Source organism: Pseudophryne corroboree, chromosome 11 (genome assembly GCF_028390025.1).
Source record: "Pseudophryne corroboree isolate aPseCor3 chromosome 11, aPseCor3.hap2, whole genome shotgun sequence".
Classification (NCBI taxonomy): Eukaryota; Metazoa; Chordata; class Amphibia; order Anura; family Myobatrachidae; genus Pseudophryne; species Pseudophryne corroboree.
In genome coordinates, this window is record NC_086454.1 from 207,545,214 (window position 1) to 207,567,942 (window position 22,729).

A 22,729-nucleotide genomic window follows, 5' to 3' on the forward strand; every position below is an offset into this window, starting at 1 on the left:
GCTTTGTTTACTGTTTTTTTTTTCTTATGTCAATAGTCATTGATTATAAACTGCTACCTTAATATTTAATATTATATTTCAAAGGATGGAAGAAAGAAAGAAAAAACACAAACATGAGTTTGTATTTAAGTTGTCAGCACACACCTGCTTTGGTTCAAATGCACTGCAAATCTTCCTTCAGTCAGCCAACAACACAGCAATGGAAAAGATTAACATACTGTTGGTAAAGCAGTTGCATCAAATTGATTTTCTACAATATAGCATTATAATCCATACTGACAGCTCTGGATAGTACCAGCACATTTCTTGCTGGACTTGGTAATGCAAAGAACACAGTAAACAGCTTCACCTTTTCTCAAAAATAAATAATTGACTATTAAAAACCTAACAGTCTTAAATAAGTACATCAGTAAGCACCACTGGCATAATGGATAAGTCACTGTCCTCCTAAGCCAGTGGTTGTGGGTCCAAGTCCCATCTGGGGTGGAAGTCATTACAGCAAGTGTCTCATCACTAGAGTTGATATTTTATCCTTGCTTCAACTGTACAACAGTCTTGCAGTGTTTAGCTTGCAAAAAATGACCACAGAAGCAAAAAATGACATTTATTATGATAACATTGTTGTTGTTTTTTTTAAACATTTTCTATCACTGTGGACAGCTTATTCAAGTGCCATCTGGCATGCACATTCATATGTTTATCATCATTCATCACCAAAAATGATTTTCTTTTTCAATTCTTATGACTGTACTGATTGTATTGAATAAAATCCACATCTAGCATAACCAACTGATGCTGCTAAGTGCTCCAGTGGCACAATTGGTCAGCGCGCAGTACTTATAAGACAGTATCTGTTGAGCAATGCCAAGGTTGTGAGTTCAAGCCTCACCTGGAGCAGCTTTGTTTACTGTATTTTTCTTTTTCTTATGTCAATAGTCATTGATTATAAACTGCTACCTTAATATTTAATATGATATTACAAAGGATGGAAGAATGAAAGAAAAAACACAAACATGATTGTGCATTTAAGTTGTCAGCACACATCTGCTTTGATTCAAATGCACTGCATATCTTCCTTCAGTCAGCCAACAAAACAGCAATGGAAAAGATTAACATATTGTTGGTAAAGCAGTTACATCAAATTGATTTTCTGCAATATAGCATGATAATCCATACTGACAGCTCTGGATAGTACCAGCACATTTCTTGCTGGACTTGGTAATGCAAAGAACACAGTAAACAGCTTCACTTTTTCCTCAAAAATAAATTATTGACTATTAAAAACCTAACAGTCTTAAATAAGAACATCAGTAAGCACCACTGACATAATGGATAAGTTACTGTACTCCTAAGCCAGTGGTTGTGGGTCCAAGTCCCATCTGGGGTGGAAGTCATTACAGCAAGTGTCTCATCACTAGAGTTGATATTTTATCCTTGCTTCAACTGTACAACAGTCTTGCAGTGTTTAGCTTGCAAAAAATGACCACAGAAGCTAAAATATGACATTTATTATGATAACATTGTTGTTGTTTTTTTTAAACCTTTTCTATCACCGTGGACAGCTTATTCAAGTGCCATCTGGCATGCACGTTCGTTTGTTGCTCATCATTCATCACCAAAAATTATTTTCTTTTTCAATTCTTATGACTGTACTGATTGTATTGAATAAAATCCACATCTAGCATAACCAACTGATGCTGCTAAGTGCTCCAGTGGCGCAATTGGTCAGCGCGCAGTATTTATAAGACAAGCCTCACCTGGAGCAGCTTTGTTTACTGTTTTTTCTTTTTCTTATGTCAATAGTCATTGATTATAAACTGCTACCTTAATATTTAATATTATATTACAAAGGATGGAAGAAAGAAAGAAAAAACACAAACATGAGTTTGTATTTAAGTTGTCAGCACACACCTGCTTTGGTTCAAATGCACTGCATATATTCCTTCGGTCAGTCAACAAAACAGCAATGGAAAAGATTAAAATACTGTTGGTAAAGCAGTTGCATCAAATTGATTTTCTGCAATATAGCATGATAATCCATACTGACAGCTCTGGATAGTACCAGCACATTTCTTGCTGGACTTGGTAATGCAAAGAACACAGTAAACAGCTTCACTTTTTCCTCTAAAATAAATAATTGACTATTAAAAACCTATCAGTCTTAAATAAAATCATCAGTAAGCACAACTGGCATAATGGATAAGTCACTGTTCTCCTAAGCCAGTGGTTGTGGGTCCAAGTCCCATCTGGGGTGGAAGTCATTACAGCAAGTGTCTCATCAGTAGAGTTGATATTTTATCCTTGCTTCAACTGTACAACAGTCTTGCAGTGTTTAGCTTGCAAAAAATGACCACAGAAGCTAAAATATGACATTTATTATGATAACATTGTTGTTGTTTTTTTTAAACCTTTTCTATCACCGTGGACAGCTTATTCAAGTGCCATCTGGCATGCACGTTCGTTTGTTGCTCATCATTCATCACCAAAAATTATTTTCTTTTTCAATTCTTATGACTGTACTGATTGTATTGAATAAAATCCACATCTAGCATAACCAACTGATGCTGCTAAGTGCTCCAGTGGCGCAATTGGTCAGCGCGCAGTATTTATAAGACAAGCCTCACCTGGAGCAGCTTTGTTTACTGTTTTTTCTTTTTCTTATGTCAATAGTCATTGATTATAAACTGCTACCTTAATATTTAATATTATATTACAAAGGATGGAAGAAAGAAAGAAAAAACACAAACATGAGTTTGTATTTAAGTTGTCAGCACACACCTGCTTTGGTTCAAATGCACTGCATATATTCCTTCGGTCAGCCAACAAAACAGCAATGGAAAAGATTAAAATACTGTTGGTAAAGCAGTTGCATCAAATTGATTTTCTGCAATATAGCATGATAATCCATACTGACAGCTCTGGATAGTACCAGCACATTTCTTGCTGGACTTGGTAATGCAAAGAACACAGTAAACAGCTTCACTTTTTCCTCTAAAATAAATAATTGACTATTAAAAACCTATCAGTCTTAAATAAAAACATCAGTAAGCACCACTGGCATAATGGATAAGTCACTGTTCTCCTAAGCCAGTGGTTGTGGGTCCAAGTCCCATCTGGGGTGGAAGTCATTACAGCAAGTGTCTCATCAGTAGAGTTTATATTTTATCCTTGCTTCAACTGTACATCAGTCTTGCAGTGTTTAGCTTGCAAAAAATGACCACAGAAGCAAAAAATGACATTTATTATGATAACATTGTTGTTGTTTTTTTTAAACCTTTTCTATCACTGTGGACAGCTTATTCAAGTGCCATCTGGCATGCACATTCATATGTTTATCATCATTCATCACCAAAAATGATTTTCTTTTTCAATTCTTATGACTGTACTGATTGTATTGAATGAAATCCACATCTAGCATAACCAACTGATGCTGCTAAGTGCTCCAGTGGCGCAATTGGTCAGCGCGCAGTACTTATAAGACAGTATCTGTTGAGCAATGCCAAGGTTGTGAGTTCAAGCCTCACCTGGAGCAGCTTTGTTTACTGTTTTTTTCTTTTTCTTATGTCAATAGTCATTGATTATAAACTGCTACCTTAATATTTAATATGATATTACAAAGGATGGAAGAATGAAAGAAAAAACACAAACATGATTGTGCATTTAAGTTGTCAGCACACATCTGCTTTGATTCAAATGCACTGCATTTCTTCCTTCAGTCAGCCAACAAAACAGCAATGGAAAAGATTAACATATTGTTGGTAAAGCAGTTACATCAAATTGATTTTCTGCAATATAGCATGATAATCCATACTGACAGCTCTGGATAGTACCAGCACATTTCTTGCTGGACTTGGTAATGCAAAGAACACAGTAAACAGCTTCACTTTTTCCTCAAAAATAAAATATTGACTATTAAAAACCTAACAGTCTTAAATAAGAACATCAGTAAGCACCACTGACATAATGGATAAGTTACTGTACTCCTAAGCCAGTGGTTGTGGGTCCAAGTCCCATCTGGGGTGGAAGTCATTACAGCAAGTGTCTCATCACTAGAGTTGATATTTTATCCTTGCTTCAACTGTACAACAGTCTTGCAGTGTTTAGCTTGCAAAAAATGACCACAGAAGCTAAAATATGACATTTATTATGATAACATTGTTGTTGTTTTTTTTAAACCTTTTCTATCACCGTGGACAGCTTATTCAAGTGCCATCTGGCATGCACGTTCGTTTGTTGCTCATCATTCATCACCAAAAATTATTTTCTTTTTCAATTCTTATGACTGTACTGATTGTATTGAATAAAATCCACATCTAGCATAACCAACTGATGCTGCTAAGTGCTCCAGTGGCGCAATTGGTCAGCGCGCAGTATTTATAAGACAAGCCTCACCTGGAGCAGCTTTGTTTACTGTTTTTTCTTTTTCTTATGTCAATAGTCATTGATTATAAACTGCTACCTTAATATTTAATATTATATTACAAAGGATGGAAGAAAGAAAGAAAAAACACAAACATGAGTTTGTATTTAAGTTGTCAGCACACACCTGCTTTGGTTCAAATGCACTGCATATATTCCTTCGGTCAGCCAACAAAACAGCAATGGAAAAGATTAAAATACTGTTGGTAAAGCAGTTGCATCAAATTGATTTTCTGCAATATAGCATGATAATCCATACTGACAGCTCTGGATAGTACCAGCACATTTCTTGCTGGACTTGGTAATGCAAAGAACACAGTAAACAGCTTCACTTTTTCCTCTAAAATAAATAATTGACTATTAAAAACCTATCAGTCTTAAATAAAAACATCAGTAAGCACCACTGGCATAATGGATAAGTCACTGTTCTCCTAAGCCAGTGGTTGTGGGTCCAAGTCCCATCTGGGGTGGAAGTCATTACAGCAAGTGTCTCATCAGTAGAGTTTATATTTTATCCTTGCTTCAACTGTACATCAGTCTTGCAGTGTTTAGCTTGCAAAAAATGACCACAGAAGCAAAAAATGACATTTATTATGATAACATTGTTGTTGTTTTTTTTAAACCTTTTCTATCACTGTGGACAGCTTATTCAAGTGCCATCTGGCATGCACATTCATATGTTTATCATCATTCTTCACCAAAAATGATTTTCTTTTTCAATTCTTATGACTGTACTGATTGTATTGAATAAAATCCACATCTAGCATAACCAACCGATGCTGCTAAGTGCTCCAGTGGCGCAATTGGTCAGCGCGCAGTACTTATAAGACAGTATCTGTTGAGCAATGCCAAGGTTGTGAGTTCAAACCTCACCTGGAGCAGCTTTGTTTACTGTTTTTTTCTTTTTCTTATGTCAATAGTCATTAATTATAAACTGCTACCTTAATATTTAATATGATATTACAAAGGATGGAAGAAAGAAAGAAAAAACACGAACATGAGTTTGTATTTAAGTTGTCAGCACACATCTGCTTTGGTTCAAATGCACTGCATATCTTCCTTAAGTCAGCCAACAAAACAGCAATGGAAAAGATTAACATACTGTTGGTAAAGCAGTTGCATCAAATTGATTTTCTGCAATATAGCATGATAATCCATACTGACAGCTCTGTATAGTACCAGCACATTTCTTGCTGGACTTGGTAATGCAAAGAACACAGTAAACAGCTTCACTTTTTCTCAAAAATAAATAATTGACTATTAAAAACCTATCAGTCTTAAATAAGGAGATCAGTAAGCACCACTGGCATAATGGATAAGGCACTGTTCTCCTAAGCCATTGGTTGTGGGATTTAAGTCCCGTCTGAGTTGGAAGTCATTACAGCAAGTGTCTCATCACTAGAGTTGATATTTTATCCTTGCTTCAACTGTACAACAGTCTTGAAGTGTTTAGCTTGCAAAAAATGACCACAGAAGCAAAAAATGACATTTATTATGATAACATTGTTGTTGTTTTTTATAAACCTTTTCTATCACTGTGGATAGCTTATTCAAGTGCCATCTGGCATGCACATTCATTTGTTTATCATCATTCATCACCAAAAATGATTTTCTTTTTCAATTCTTATGACTGTACTGATTGTATTGAATAAAATCCACATCTAGCATAACCAACTGATGCTGCTAAGTGCTCAAGTGGCGCAATTGGTCAGCGCGCAGTACTTATAAGACAGTATCTGTTGAGCAATGCCAAGGTTGTGAGTTCAAGCCTCACCTGGAGCAGCTTTGTTTACTGTTTTTTTCTTTTTCTTATGTCAATAGTCATTGATTATAAACTGCTACCTTAATATTTAATATGATATTACAAAGGATGGAAGAAAGAAAGAAAAAACACGAACATGAGTTTGTATTTAAGTTGTCAGCACACATCTGCTTTGGTTCAAATGCACTGCATATCTTCCTTAAGTCAGCCAACAAAACAGCAATGGAAAAGATTAACATACTGTTGGTAAAGCAGTTGCATCAAATTGATTTTCTGCAATATAGCATGATAATCCATACTGACAGCTCTTTATAGTACCAGCACATTTCTTGCTGGACTTGGTAATGCAAAGAACACAGTAAACAGCTTCACTTTTTCTCAAAAATAAATAATTGACTATTAAAAACCTATCAGTCTTAAATAAGGAGATCAGTAAGCACCACTGGCATAATGGATAAGGCACTGTTCTCCTAAGCCATTGGTTGTGGGATTTAAGTCCCGTCTGAGTTGGAAGTCATTACAGCAAGTGTCTCATCACTAGAGTTGATATTTTATCCTTGCTTCAACTGTACAACAGTCTTGCAGTGTTTAGCTTGCAAAAAATGACCACAGAAGCTAAAATATGACATTTATTATGATAACATTGTTGTTGTTTTTTTTAAACCTTTTCTATCACCGTGGACAGCTTATTCAAGTGCAATCTGGCATGCACGTTCGTTTGTTGCTCATCATTCATCACCAAAAATTATTTTCTTTTTCAATTCTCATGACTGTACTGATTGTATTGAATAAAATCCACACCTAGCATAACCAACTGATGCTGCTAAGTGCTCCAGTGGCGCAATTGGTCAGCGCCCAGTATTTATAAGACAGTATCTGTTGAGCAATACCGAGGTTGTGAGTTCAAGCCTCACCTGGAGCATCTTTGTTTACTGTTTTTTCTTTTTCTTATGTCAATAGCCATTGATTATAAACTGCTACCTTAATATTTAATATGATATTACAAGGATGGAAGAAAGAAAGAAAAAACACAAACATGAGTTTGTATTTAAGTTGTTAGCACACACCTGCTTTGGTTCAAATGCACTGCATATCTTCCTTCAGTCAGCCAACAAAACAGCAATGGAAAAGATTAACATACTGTTGGTAAAGCAGTTGCATCAAATTGATTTTCTGCAATATAGCATTATAATCCATACTGACAGCTCTGGATAGTACCAGCACATTTCTTGCTGGACTTGGTAATGCAAAGAACACAGTAAACAGCTTCACTTTTTTTCAAAAATAAATAATTGACTATTAAAAACCTAACAGTCTTAAATAAGTACATCAGTAAGCACCACTGGCATAATGGATAAGTCACTGTCCTCCTAAGCCAGTGGTTGTGGGTCCAAGTCCCATCTGGGGTGGAAGTCATTACAGCAAGTATCTCATCAGTAGAGTTGATATTTTATCCTTGCTCCAACTGTACAACAGTCTTGCAGTGTTTAGCTTGCAAAAAATGACCACAGAAGCAAAAAAATGACATTTATTATGATAACATTATTGTTGTTTTTTTTAAACCTTTTCTATCACTGTGGATAGCTTATTCAAGTGCCATCTGGCATGCACATTCATATGTTTATCATCATTCATCACCAAAAATGATTTTCTTTTTCAATTCTTATGACTGTACTGATTGTATTGAATAAAATCCACATCTAGCATAACCAACTGATGCTGCTAAGTGCTCCAGTGGCGCAATTGGTCAGCGCGCAGTATTTATAAGACAAGCCTCACCTGGAGCAGCTTTGTTTACTGTTTTTTCTTTTTCTTATGTCAATAGTCATTGATTATAAACTGCTACCTTAATATTTAATATGATATTACAAAGGATGGAAGAAAGAAAGAAAATACACAAACATGAGTTTGTATTTAAGTTGTCAGCACACACCTGCTTTGGTTCAAATGCACTGCAAATCTACCTTCAGTCAGCCAACAAAACAGCAATGGAAAAGATTAACATACTGTTGGTAAAGCAGTTGCATCAAATAGATTTTCTGCAATATAGCATTATAATCCATACTGACAGCTCTGGATAGTACCAGCACATTTCTTGCTGGACTTGGTAATGCAAAGAACACAGTAAACAGCTTCACTTTTTCTCAAAAATAAATAATTGACTATTAAAAACCTAACAGTCTTAAATAAGTACATCAGTAAGCACCACTGGCATAATGGATAAGTCACTGTCCTCCTAAGCCAGTGGTTGTGGGTCCAAGTCCCATCTGGGGTGGAAGTCATTACAGCAAGTGTCTCATCAGTAGAGTTGATATTTTATCCTTGCTTCAACTGTACAACAGTCTTGCAGTGTTTAGCTTGCAAAAAATGACCACAGAAGCAAAAAATGACATTTATTATGATAACATTGTTGTTGTTTTTTTTAAACCTTTTCTATCACTGTGGACAGCTTATTCAAGTGCCATCTGGCATGCACATTCATATGTTTATCATCATTCATCACCAAAAATGATTTTCTTTTTCAATTCTTATGACTGTACTGATTGTATTGAATAAAATCCACATCTAGCATAACCAACTGATGCTGCTAAGTGATCCAGTGGCGCAATTGGTCAGCGCGCAGTACTTATAAGACAGTATCTGTTGAGCAATGCCAAGGTTGTCAGTTCAAGCCTCACCTGGAGCAGCTTTGTTTACTGTATTTTTCTTTTTCTTATGTCAATAGTCATTGATTATAAACTGCTTCCTTAATATTTAATATGATATTACAAAGGATGGAAGAATGAAAGAAAAAACACAAACATGATTGTGCATTTAAGTTGTCAGCACACATCTGCTTTGGTTCAAATGCACTGCATATCTTCCTTCAGTCAGCCAACAAAACAGCAATGGAAAAGATTAACATACTGTTGGTAAAGCAGTTGCATCAAATTGATTTTCTGCAATATAGCATTATAATCCATACTGACAGCTCTGTATAGTACCAGCACATTTCTTGCTGGATTTGGTAATGCAAAGAACACAGTAAACAGCTTCACTTTTTCTCAAAAATAAATAATTGACTATTAAAAACCTATCAGTCTTAAATAAGTACATCAGTAAGCACCACTGGCATAATGGATAAGTCACTGTCCTCCTAAGACAGTGGTTGTGGGTCCAAGTCCCATCTGGGGTGGAAGTCATTACAGCAAGTGTCTCATCAGTAGAGTTGATATTTTATCCTTGCTTCAACTGTACAACAGTCTTGCAGTGTTTAGCTTGCAAAAAATGACCACAGAAGCAAAAAATGACATTTATTATGATAACATTGTTGTTGTTTTTTTTAAACCTTTTCTATCACTGTGGATAGCTTATTCAAGTGCCATCTGGCATGCACATTCATTTGTTTATCATCATTCATCACCAAAAATTATTTTCTTTTTCAATTCTTATGACTGTACTGATTGTATTGAATAAAATCCACATCTAGCATAACCACCTGATGCTGCTAAGTGCTCCAGTGGCGCAATTGGTCAGCGCGCAGTACTTATAAGACAGTATCTGTTGAGCAATGCCAAGGTTGTGAGTTCAAGCCTCACCTGGAGCAGCTTTGTTTACTGTTTTTTTCTTTTTCTTATGTCAATAGTCATTGATTATAAACTGCTACCTTAATATTTAATATGATATTACAAAGGATGGAAGAAAGAAAGAAAAAACACGAACATGAGTTTGTATTTAAGTTGTCAGTATACATCTGCTTTGGTTCAAATGCACTGCATATCTTCCTTAAGTCAGCCAACAAAACAGCAATGGAAAAGATTAACATACTGTTGGTAAAGCAGTTGCATCAAATTGATTTTCTGCAATATAGCATAATAATCCATATTGACAGCTCTGGATAGTACCAGCACATTTCTTGCTGGACTTGGTAATGCAAAGAACACAGTAAACAGCTTCACTTTTTTTCAAAAATAAATAATTGACTATTAAAAACCTATCAGTCTTAAATAAGGACACCAGTAAGCACCACTGGCATAATGGATAAGGCACTGTTCTCCTAAGCCAGTGGTTATGGGATAAGTCCCATCTGAGTTGGAAGTCATTACAGCAAGTGTCTCATCACTGGAGTTGATATTTTATCCTTGCTTCAACTGTACAACAGTCTTGCAGTGTTTAGCTTGCAAAAAATGACCACAGAAGCTAAAAAATGACATTTATTATGATAACATTGTTTTTGTTTTTTTAAAACCTTTTCTATCAATGTGGACAGCTTATTCAAGTGCCATCTGGCATGCACATTCATTTGTTTATCATCATTCATCACCAAAAATGATTTTCTTTTTCAATTCTTATGAATGTACTGTTTGTATAGAATAAAATCCACATCTAGCATAACCAACTGATGCTGCTAAGTGCTCCAGTGGCGCTATTGGTCAGAGCGCGGTACTTATAAGACAGTATCTGTTGCGCAATGCCGAGGTTGTGAGTTCTGCCTCACCTGGAGCAGCTTTGTTTACTGTTTTTTTTTTCTTATGTCAATAGTCATTAATTACAAACTGCTACCTTAATATTTAATATGATATTACAAAAGGATGGAAGAAAGAAAGAAAGAAAAAACACAAACATGAGTATGTATTTAAGTTGTCCGCACACACCTGCTTTGGTTCAAATGCACTGCATATCTTCCTTCAGTCAGCCAACAAAACAGCAATGGAAAAGATTAACATACTGTTGGTAAAGCAGTTGCATCAAATTGATTTTCTGCAATATAACATTATAATCCATACTGACAGCTCTGGATAGTACCAGCACATTTCTTGCTGGACTTGGTAATGCAAAGAACACAGTAAACAGCTTCACTTTTTCTCAAAAATAAATAATTGACTATTAAAAACCTAACAGTCTTAAATCAGTACATCAGTAAGCACCACTGGCATAATGGATAAGTCACTGTCCTCCTAAGCCAGTGGTTGTGGGTCCAAGTCCCATCTGGGGTGGAAGTCATTACAGCAAGTGTCTCATCACTAGAGTTGATATTTTATCTTTGCTTCAACTGTAAAACAGTCTTGCGGTGTTTAGCTTGTAAAAAATGAACACAGAAGCTAAAATATGACATTTATTATGATATCATTGTTGTTGTTTTTTTTTTAAACCTTTTCTATCACCGTGGACAGCTTATTCAAGTGCCATCTGGCATGCACGTTCGTTTGTTGCTCATCATTCATCACCAAAAATTATTTTCTTTTTCAATTCTTATGACTGTACTGATTGTATTGAATAAAATCCACATCTAGCATAACCAACTGATGCTGCTAAGTGCTCCAGTGGCGCAATTGGTCAGCGCGCAGTACTAATAAGACAGTATCTGTTGAGCTATACCGAGATTGTGAGTTCAAGCCTCACCTGGGACAGCTTTGTTTTCCTTTTTTTTTCTTTTTCTTATGTCAATAGTCATTGATTATAAACTGCTACCTTAATATTTAATATGATATTACAAAAGGATGGAAGAAAGAAAGAAAAAACACAAACATGAGTTTGTATTTAAGTTGTTAGCACACACCTGCTTTGGTTCAAATGCACTGCATATCTTCCTTCAGTCAGCCAACAAAACAGCAATGGAAAAGATTAACATACTGTTGGTAAAGCAGTTGCATCAAATTGATTTTCTGCAATATAGCATTATAATCCATACTGACAGCTCTGGATAGTACCAGCACATTTCTTGCTGGACTTGGTAATGCAAAGAACACAGTAAACAGCTTCACTTTTTCTCAAAAATAAATAATTAACTATTAAAAGCCTAACAGTCTTAAATAAGTACATCAGTAAGCACCACTGGCATAATGGATAAGTCACTGTCCTCCTAAGCCAGTGGTTGCGGGTCCAAGTCCCATCTGGGGTGGAAGTCATTACAGCAAGTGTCTCATCACTAGAGTTGATATTTTATCCTTGCTTCAACTGTAAAACAGTCTTGCAGTGTTTCGCTTGTAAAAAATGACCACAGAAGCTAAAATATGACATTTATTATGATATCATTGTTGTTGTTTTTTTTAAACCTTTTCTATCACCGTGGACAGCTTATTCAAGTGCCATCTGGCATGCACGTTCGTTTGTTGCTCATTATTCATCACCAAAAATGATTTTCTTTTTCAATTCTTATGACTGTACTGATTGTATTGAATAAAGTACACATCTAGCATAACCAACTGATGCCGCTAAGTGCTCCAGTGGCGCAATTGGTCAGCACGCAGTACTTATAAGACAGTATCTGCTGAGCAATGCCGAGGTTGTGAGTTCAAGCCTCACCTGGAGCAACTTTGTTTACTGTTTTTTTTCTTTTTCTTATGTCAATAGTCATTGATTATAGTCTGCTACCTTAATATTTAATATGATATTACAAAGGATGGAAGAAAGAAAGAAAAAACACAAACATGAGTTTGTATTTAAGTTGTCAGCACACATCTGCTTTGGTTCAAATGCACTGCATATATTCCTTCAGTCAGCCAACAAAACAGCAATGGAAAAGATTAACATACTGTTGGTAAAGCAGTTGCATCAAATTGATTTTCTGCACAATAGCATGATAATCCATACTGACAGCTCTGGATAGTACCAGCACATTTCTTGCTGGACTTGGTAATGCAAAGAACACAGTAAACAGCTTCACTTTTTCCTCAAAAATAAATATTTGACTATTAAAAACCTATCAGTCTTAAATAAGAACATCAGTAAGCACCACTGGCATAATGGATAAGTCACTGTTCTCCTAAGCCAGTGGTTGTGGGATTTAAGTCCCGTCTGAGTTGGAAGTCATTACAGCAAGTGTCTTATCACTAGAGTTGATATTTTATCCTTGTTTCAACTGTAAAACAGTCTTGCAGTGTTTAGCTTGTAAAAAATGACCACAGAAGCTAAAATATAACATTTATTATGATATCATTGATGTTGGTTTTTTTTTAAACCTTTTCTATCACCGTGGACAGCTTATTCAAGTTCCATCTGGCATGCACGTTCGTTTGTTGCTCATCATTCATCACCAAAAATGATTTTCTTTTTCAATTCTTATGACTGTACTGATTGTATTGAATAAAATCCACATCTAGCATAACCAATTAATGCTATTAAGTGCTCCAGTGGTGCAATTTGTTTGCGCGAGGTACTTGTAAGACAGTATCTGTTGAGCAATGCCGAGGTTGTGAGTTAAAGCCTCACCTGGATCAGCTTTGTATACTGTTTTTTTTCCTTTTCTTATGTCATTAGTCATTGATTATAAACTGCTACCTTAATATTTAATATGATATTACAAAGGATGGAAGAAAGAAAGAAAAAACACAAACATGATTGTGCATTTAAGTTGTCAGCACACATCTGCTTTGGTTCAAATGCACTGCATATCTTCCTTCAGTCAGCCAACAAAACAGCAATGGAAAAGATTAACATACTGTTGGTAAAGCAGTTGCATCAAATTGATTTTCTGCAATATAGCATAATAATCCATATTGACAGCTCTGGATAGTACCAGCACATTTCTTGCGGGACTTGGTAATGCAAAGAACACAGTAAACAGCTTCACTTTTTTTCAAAAATAAATAATTGACTATTAAAAACATATCAGTTTTAAATAAGGACATCAGTAAGCACCACTGGCATAATGTATAAGGCACTGTTCTCCTAAGCCAGTGGTTGTGGGTTTAACTCCCGCCTGAGTTGGAAGTCATTACAGCAAGTGTCTCATCACTGGAGTTGATATTTTATCCTTGCTTCAACTGTACAACAGTCTTGCAGTGTTTAGCTTGCAAAAAATGACCACAGAAGCTAAAAAATGACATTTATTATGATAACATTGTTTTTGTTTTTTTAAAACCTTTTCTATCAATGTGGACAGCTTATTCAAGTGCCATCTGGCATGCATATTCATTTGTTTATCATCATTCATCACCAAAAATGATTTTCTTTTTCAATTCTTATGACTGTACTGTTTGTATAGAATAAAATCCACATCTAGCATAACCAACTGATGCTGCTAAGTGCTCCAGTGGCGCAATTGGTCAGCACGCGGCACTTATAAGACAGTATCTGTTGAGCAATGCCGAGGTTGTGAGTTCAAGCCTCAACTGGAGCAGCTTTGTTTACTGTTTTTTTTCTTTTTCTTATGTCAATAGTCATTAATTACAAACTGCTACCTTAATATTTAATATGATATTACAAAAGGATGGAAGAAAGAAAGAAAAAAACACAAACATGAGTTTGTATTTAAGTTGTCAGCACACACCTGCTTTGGTTCAAATGCACTGCATATATTCCTTCAGTCAGCCAACAAAACAGCAATGGAAAAGATTAACATACTGTTGGTAAAGCAGTTGCATCAAATTGATTTTCTGCAATATAACATTATAATCCATACTGACAGCTCTGGATAGTACCAGCACATTTCTTGCTGGACTTGGTAATGCAAAGAACACAGTAAACAGCTTCACTTTTTCTCAAAAATAAATAATTGACTATTAAAAACCTAACAGTCTTAAATAAGTACATCAGTAAGCACCACTGGCATAATGGATAAGTCACTGTCCTCCTAAGCCAGTGGTTGTGGGTCCAAGTCCCATCTGGGGTGGAAGTCATTACAGCAAGTGTCTCATCAGTAGAGTTGATATTTTATCCTTGCTTCAACTGTAAAACAGTCTTGCGGTGTTTAGCTTGTAAAAAATGAACACAGAAGCTAAAATATGAAATTTTGAAGATATCATTATTGTTGGTTTTTTTTTAAACCTTTTCTATCACAGTGGACAGCTTATTCAAGTGCCATCTGTCATGCACGTTCGTTTGTTGCTCATCATTCATCACCAAAAATTATTTTCTTTTTCAATTCTTAAGACTGTACTGATTGTATTGAATAAAATCCACATCTAGCATAACCAACAAATGCTGCTAAGTGCTCCAGTGGTGCAATTGGTCAGCACGTGGTACTTATAAGACAGTATCTGTTGAGCAATGCCGAGGTTGTGAGTTTAAGCCTTACCTGGAGCAGCTTTGTTTACTGTACTTTTTATTTTTCTTATGTCAATAGTCATTGATTATAAACTGCTACCTTAATATTTAATATGATATTACAAAGGATGGAAGAAAGAAAGAAAGAAAAAACACAAACATGATTGTGCATTTAAGTTGTCAGCACACATCAACTTTGGTTCAAATGCACTGCATATCTTCCTTCAGTCAGCCAACAAAACAGCAATGAAAAAGATTAACATACTGTTGGTAAAGCAGTTGCATCAAATTGATTTTCTGCAATATAGCATGATAATCCATACTGACAGCTCTGGATAGTACCAGCACATTTCTTGCTGGACTTGGTAATGCAAAGAACACAGTAAACAGCTTCACTTTTTTTCAAAAATAAATAATTGACTATTAAAAACCTATCAGTCTTAAATAAGTACATCAGTAAGCACCACTGGCATAATAATTAAGTCACTGTCCTCCTAAGCCAGGGGTTGTTGGTCCAAGTCCCATCTAAGGTGGAAGTCATTACAGCAAGTGTCTCATCACTAGAGTTGATATTTTATCCTTGCTTCAACTGTAAAACAGTCTTGCAGTGTTTAGCTGGCAAAAAATGACCACAGAAGCTAAAAAATGACATTTATTATGATAACATTGTTGTTGTTTTTTTTAAACCTTTTCTATCACCGAGGACAGCTTATTCAAGTGCCATCTGGCATGCACGTTCGTTTGTTGCTCATCATTCATCACCAAAAATGATTTTCTTTTTCAATTCTTATGACTGTACTGATTGTATTGAATAAAATCCACATCTAGCATAACCAATTAATGCTGCATGGTGTTCCATTGGTGCAATTGGTCAGCGCGCGGTACATATAAGACAGTGTCTGTTGAGCAATGCTGAGGTTGTAAGTTCAAACCTCACCTGGAGCAGCTTTGTTTACTGTTTTTATTCTTTTTCTTTTGTCAATAATCATTGATTATAAACTGCTACCTTAATATTTAATATGATATTACAAAGGATGGAAGAAAGAAAAAAAAAACACAAACATGATTGTGCATTTAAGTTGTCAGCACACATCTGCTTTTGTTCAAATGCACTGCATATCTTCCTTCAGTCAGCCAACAAAACAGCAATGGAAAAGATTAACATACTATTGGTAAAGCAGTTGCATCAAATTGATTTTCTGCAATATAGCATGATAATCCATACTGACAGCTCTGGATAGTACCAGCACATTTCCTGCTGGACTTGGTAACGCAAAGAACACAGTAAACAGCTTAACTTTTTCCTCAAAAATAAATAATTGACTATTAAAAACCTAACAGTCTTAAATAAGAACATCAGTAAGCACCACTGGCATAATGGATAAGTCACTGTCCTCCTAAGGCAGGGGTTGTGAGTCCAAGTCCCATCTGGGGTGGAAGTCATTACAGCAAGTGTCTCATCACTAGAGTTGATATTTTATCCTTGCTTCAACTGTAAAACAGTCTTGCAGTGTTTAGCTAGTAAAAAATGACCACAGAAGCTAAATATGACATTTATTATGATAACATTGTTTTTTTTTTTAAACCTTTTCTATCACCGAGGACAGCTTATTCAAGTGCCATCTGGCATGCACGTTCGTTTGTTGCTCATCATTCATCACCAAAAATGATTTTCTTTTTCAATTCTTATGACTGTACTGATTGTATTGAATAAAATCCACATGTGGCATAACCAACAAATGCTGCTAAGTGCTCCAGTGGCGCAATTGGTCAGCGCACGGTACTTATAAGACAGAATCTGTTGAGCAATGCCGAGGTTGTGAGTTCAAACCTCACCAGGAGCAGGTTTGTTTACTGTTTTTATTCTTTTTCTTATGTCAATAATAATTGATTATAAACTGCTACCTTAATATTTAATATGATATTACAAAGGATGGAAGAAAGAAAGAAAAAACACAAACATGATTGTGCATTTAAGTTGTCAGCACACATCTGCTTTGGTTCAAATGCACTGCATATCTTCCTTCAGTCAGCCAACAAAACAGCAATGGAAAAGATAAACATACTGTTGGTAAAGCAGTTGCATCAAATTGATTTTCTGCAATATAGCATGATAATCCATACTGACAGCTCTGGATAGTACCAGCACATTTCATGCTGGACTTGATAATGCAAAGAACACAGTAAACAGCTTCACTTTTTTTCAAAAATAAATAATTGACTATTAAAAACCTATCAGTCTTAAATAAGGACACCAGTAAGCACCACTGGCATAATGGATAAGGCACTGTTCTCCTAAGCCAGTGGTTGTGGGTTTTAGTCCCGTCTGAGTTTGAAGTCATTACAGCAAGTGTATCATCACTAGAGTTGATATTTTATCCTTGCTTCAACTGTACAACGGTCTTGCAGTGTTTAGCTGGCAAAAAATGACCACAGAAGCTAAAAAATGACATTTATTATGATAACATTGTTGTTGTTTTTTTTAAACCTTTTCTATCACCGAGGACAGCTTATTCAAGTGCCATCTGGCATGCACGTTCGTTTGTTGCTCATCATTCATCACCAAAAATGATTTTCTTTTTCAATTCTTATGACTGTACTGATTGTATTGAATAAAATCCACATCTAGCATAACCAACAAACGCTGCTAAGTGCTCCAGTGGCGCAATTGGTCAGCGCGTGGTACTTATAAGACTGTATCCGTGGAGCAATGCTGAGGTTGTAAGTTCAAACCTCACCTGGAGCAGTTTTGTTTACTGTTTTTATTCTTTTTCTTATGTCAATAATCATTGATTATAAACTGCTACCTTAATATTTAATATGATATTACAAAGGATGGAAGAAAGAAAGAAAAAAAAACACAAACATGATTGTGCATTTAAGTTGTCAGCACACATCTGCTTTGGTTCAAATGCACTGCATATCTTCCTTCAGTCAGCCAACAAAACAGCAATGGAAAAGATTAACATACTGTTGGTAAAGCAGTTGCATCAAATTGATTTTCTGCATTATAGCATGATAATCCATACTGACAGCTCTGGATAGTACCAGCACATTTCCTGCTGGACTTGGTAACGCAAAGAACACAGTAAACAGCTTCACTTTTTCCTCAAAAATAAATAATTGACTATTAAAAACCTAACAGTCTTAAATAAGAACATCAGTAAGCACCACTGGCATAATGGATAAGTCACTGTCCTCCTAAGCCAGTGGTTGTGGGTCCAAGTCCCATCTGGGGTGGAAGTCATTACAGCAAGTGTCTCATCACTAGAGTTGATATTTTATCCTTGCTTCAACTGTAAAACAGTCTGGCAGTGTTTAGCTTGTAAAAAATGACCACAGAGGCTAAATATGGCATTTATAATGATGACATTATTGTTGGTTTATTTTAAACCTTTTCTATCACCGTGGACAGCTTATTCAAGTGCCATCTGGCATGCATATTCCTTTGTTGCTCATCATTCATCACCAAAAATGATTTTCTTTTTCAATTCTTATGACTGTACTGATTGTACTGAATAAAATCCACATCTAGCATAACCAATTAATGCTGCAAAGTGTTCCATTGGTGCAACTGGTCAGTGCGCTGTACTTGTAAGACAATATCTGTTGAGCAATGTTGAGGTTGTGAGTTCAAGCTTCTCCTGGATCAGCTTTTTATACTGTTTTTTTCCTTTTCTTATGTCATTAGTCATTGATTATAAACTGCTACCTTAATATTTAATATGATATTACAAAGGATGGAAGAAAGAAAAAAAAAACACAAACATGATTGTGCATTTAATTTGTCAGCACACATCTGCTTTGGTTCAAATGCACTGCATATCTTCCTTCAGTCAGCCAACAAAACAGCAATGGAAAAGATAAACATACTGTTGGTAAAGCAGTTGCATCAAATTGATTTTCTGCAATATAGCATGATAATCCATACTGACAGCTCTGCATAGTACCAGCACATTTCATGCTGAACTTGGTAATGCAATGAACACAGTAAACAGCTTCACTTTTTCTCAAAAATAAATAATTGACTATTAAAAACCTAACAGTCTTAAATAAGTACATCAGTAAGCACCACTGGCATAATGGATAAGTCACTGTCCTCCTAAGCCAGTGGTTGTGGGTCCAAGTCCCATCTGGGGTGGAAGTCATTACAGCAAGTGTCTCATCAGTAGAGTTGATATTTTATCCTTGCTTCAACTGTAAAACAGTCTTGCGGTGTTTAGCTTGTAAAAAATGAACACAGAAGCTAAAATATGAAATTTTGAAGATATCATTATTGTTGGTTTTTTTTTAAACCTTTTCTATCACAGTGGACAGCTTATTCAAGTGCCATCTGTCATGCACGTTCGTTTGTTGCTCATCATTCATCACCAAAAATTATTTTCTTTTTCAATTCTTAAGACTGTACTGATTGTATTGAATAAAATCCACATCTAGCATAACCAACAAATGCTGCTAAGTGCTCCAGTGGTGCAATTGGTCAGCACGTGGTACTTATAAGACAGTATCTGTTGAGCAATGCCGAGGTTGTGAGTTTAAGCCTTACCTGGAGCAGCTTTGTTTACTGTACTTTTTATTTTTCTTATGTCAATAGTCATTGATTATAAACTGCTACCTTAATATTTAATATGATATTACAAAGGATGGAAGAAAGAAAGAAAGAAAAAACACAAACATGATTGTGCATTTAAGTTGTCAGCACACATCTACTTTGGTTCAAATGCACTGCATATCTTCCTTCAGTCAGCCAACAAAACAGCAATGAAAAAGATTAACATACTGTTGGTAAAGCAGTTGCATCAAATTGATTTTCTGCAATATAGCATGATAATCCATACTGACAGCTCTGGATAGTACCAGCACATTTCTTGCTGGACTTGGTAATGCAAAGAACACAGTAAACAGCTTCACTTTTTTTCAAAAATAAATAATTGACTATTAAAAACCTATCAGTCTTAAATAAGTACATCAGTAAGCACCACTGGCATAATAATTAAGTCACTGTCCTCCTAAGCCAGGGGTTGTTGGTCCAAGTCCCATCTAGGGTGGAAGTCATTACAGCAAGTGTCTCATCACTAGAGTTGATATTTTATCCTTGCTTCAACTGTAAAACAGTCTTGCAGTGTTTAGCTGGCAAAAAATGACCACAGAAGCTAAAAAATGACATTTATTATGATAACATTGTTGTTGTTTTTTTTAAACCTTTTCTATCACCGAGGACAGCTTATTCAAGTGCCATCTGGCATGCACGTTCGTTTGTTGCTCATCATTCATCACCAAAAATGATTTTCTTTTTCAATTCTTATGACTGTACTGATTGTATTGAATAAAATCCACATCTAGCATAACCAATTAATGCTGCATGGTGTTCCATTGGTGCAATTGGTCAGCGCGCGGTACATATAAGACAGTGTCTGTTGAGCAATGCTGAGGTTGTAAGTTCAAACCTCACCTGGAGCAGCTTTGTTTACTGTTTTTATTCTTTTTCTTTTGTCAATAATCATTGATTATAAACTGCTACCTTAATATTTAATATGATATTACAAAGGATGGAAGAAAGAAAAAAAAAACACAAACATGATTGTGCATTTAAGTTGTCAGCACACATCTGCTTTTGTTCAAATGCACTGCATATCTTCCTTCAGTCAGCCAACAAAACAGCAATGGAAAAGATTAACATACTATTGGTAAAGCAGTTGCATCAAATTGATTTTCTGCAATATAGCATGATAATCCATACTGACAGCTCTGGATAGTACCAGCACATTTCCTGCTGGACTTGGTAACGCAAAGAACACAGTAAACAGCTTAACTTTTTCCTCAAAAATAAATAATTGACTATTAAAAACCTAACAGTCTTAAATAAGAACATCAGTAAGCACCACTGGCATAATGGATAAGTCACTGTCCTCCTAAGGCAGGGGTTGTGAGTCCAAGTCCCATCTGGGGTGGAAGTCATTACAGCAAGTGTCTCATCACTAGAGTTGATATTTTATCCTTGCTTCAACTGTAAAACAGTCTTGCAGTGTTTAGCTAGTAAAAAATGACCACAGAAGCTAAATATGACATTTATTATGATAACATTGTTTTTTTTTTTAAACCTTTTCTATCACCGAGGACAGCTTATTCAAGTGCCATCTGGCATGCACGTTCGTTTGTTGCTCATCATTCATCACCAAAAATGATTTTCTTTTTCAATTCTTATGACTGTACTGATTGTATTGAATAAAATCCACATGTGGCATAACCAACAAATGCTGCTAAGTGCTCCAGTGGCGCAATTGGTCAGCGCACGGTACTTATAAGACAGAATCTGTTGAGCAATGCCGAGGTTGTGAGTTCAAACCTCACCAGGAGCAGGTTTGTTTACTGTTTTTATTCTTTTTCTTATGTCAATAATAATTGATTATAAACTGCTACCTTAATATTTAATATGATATTACAAAGGATGGAAGAAAGAAAGAAAAAACACAAACATGATTGTGCATTTAAGTTATCAGCACACATCTGCTTTGGTTCAAATGCACTGCATATCTTCCTTCAGTCAGCCAACAAAACAGCAATGGAAAAGATAAACATACTGTTGGTAAAGCAGTTGCATCAAATTGATTTTCTGCAATATAGCATGATAATCCATACTGACAGCTCTGGATAGTACCAGCACATTTCATGCTGGACTTGATAATGCAAAGAACACAGTAAACAGCTTCACTTTTTTTCAAAAATAAATAATTGACTATTAAAAACCTATCAGTCTTAAATAAGGACACCAGTAAGCACCACTGGCATAATGGATAAGGCACTGTTCTCCTAAGCCAGTGGTTGTGGGTTTTAGTCCCGTCTGAGTTTGAAGTCATTACAGCAAGTGTATCATCACTAGAGTTGATATTTTATCCTTGCTTCAACTGTACAACGGTCTTGCAGTGTTTAGCTGGCAAAAAATGACCACAGAAGCTAAAAAATGACATTTATTATGATAACATTGTTGTTGTTTTTTTTAAACCTTTTCTATCACCGAGGACAGCTTATTCAAGTGCCATCTGGCATGCACGTTCGTTTGTTGCTCATCATTCATCACCAAAAATGATTTTCTTTTTCAATTCTTATGACTGTACTGATTGTATTGAATAAAATCCACATCTAGCATAACCAACAAACGCTGCTAAGTGCTCCAGTGGCGCAATTGGTCAGCGCGTGGTACTTATAAGACTGTATCCGTGGAGCAATGCTGAGGTTGTAAGTTCAAACCTCACCTGGAGCAGTTTTGTTTACTGTTTTTATTCTTTTTCTTATGTCAATAATCATTGATTATAAACTGCTACCTTAATATTTAATATGATATTACAAAGGATGGAAGAAAGAAAGAAAAAAAAACACAAACATGATTGTGCATTTAAGTTGTCAGCACACATCTGCTTTGGTTCAAATGCACTGCATATCTTCCTTCAGTCAGCCAACAAAACAGCAATGGAAAAGATTAACATACTGTTGGTAAAGCAGTTGCATCAAATTGATTTTCTGCATTATAGCATGATAATCCATACTGACAGCTCTGGATAGTACCAGCACATTTCCTGCTGG

General features: G+C 35.7%; 2 non-coding genes across 2 annotated transcripts; both read left to right on the top strand.

Annotated features, from left to right (window-relative positions):
- Positions 1 to 16,899: 16,899 nt before the first annotated feature.
- TRNAI-UAU (transfer RNA isoleucine (anticodon UAU)) lies at positions 16,900 to 16,992 on the top strand. The gene is given in 2 exon segments: positions 16,900 to 16,937; positions 16,957 to 16,992. It is a non-coding gene; the product is annotated as a tRNA-Ile (tRNA).
- A 4,422-nt stretch (positions 16,993 to 21,414) lies between these two features.
- On the top strand, positions 21,415 to 21,507 carry TRNAI-UAU (transfer RNA isoleucine (anticodon UAU)). Its single transcript is given in 2 exon segments — positions 21,415 to 21,452; positions 21,472 to 21,507. It is a non-coding gene; the product is annotated as a tRNA-Ile (tRNA).
- The last annotated feature ends 1,222 nt before the right edge of the window (positions 21,508 to 22,729 follow it).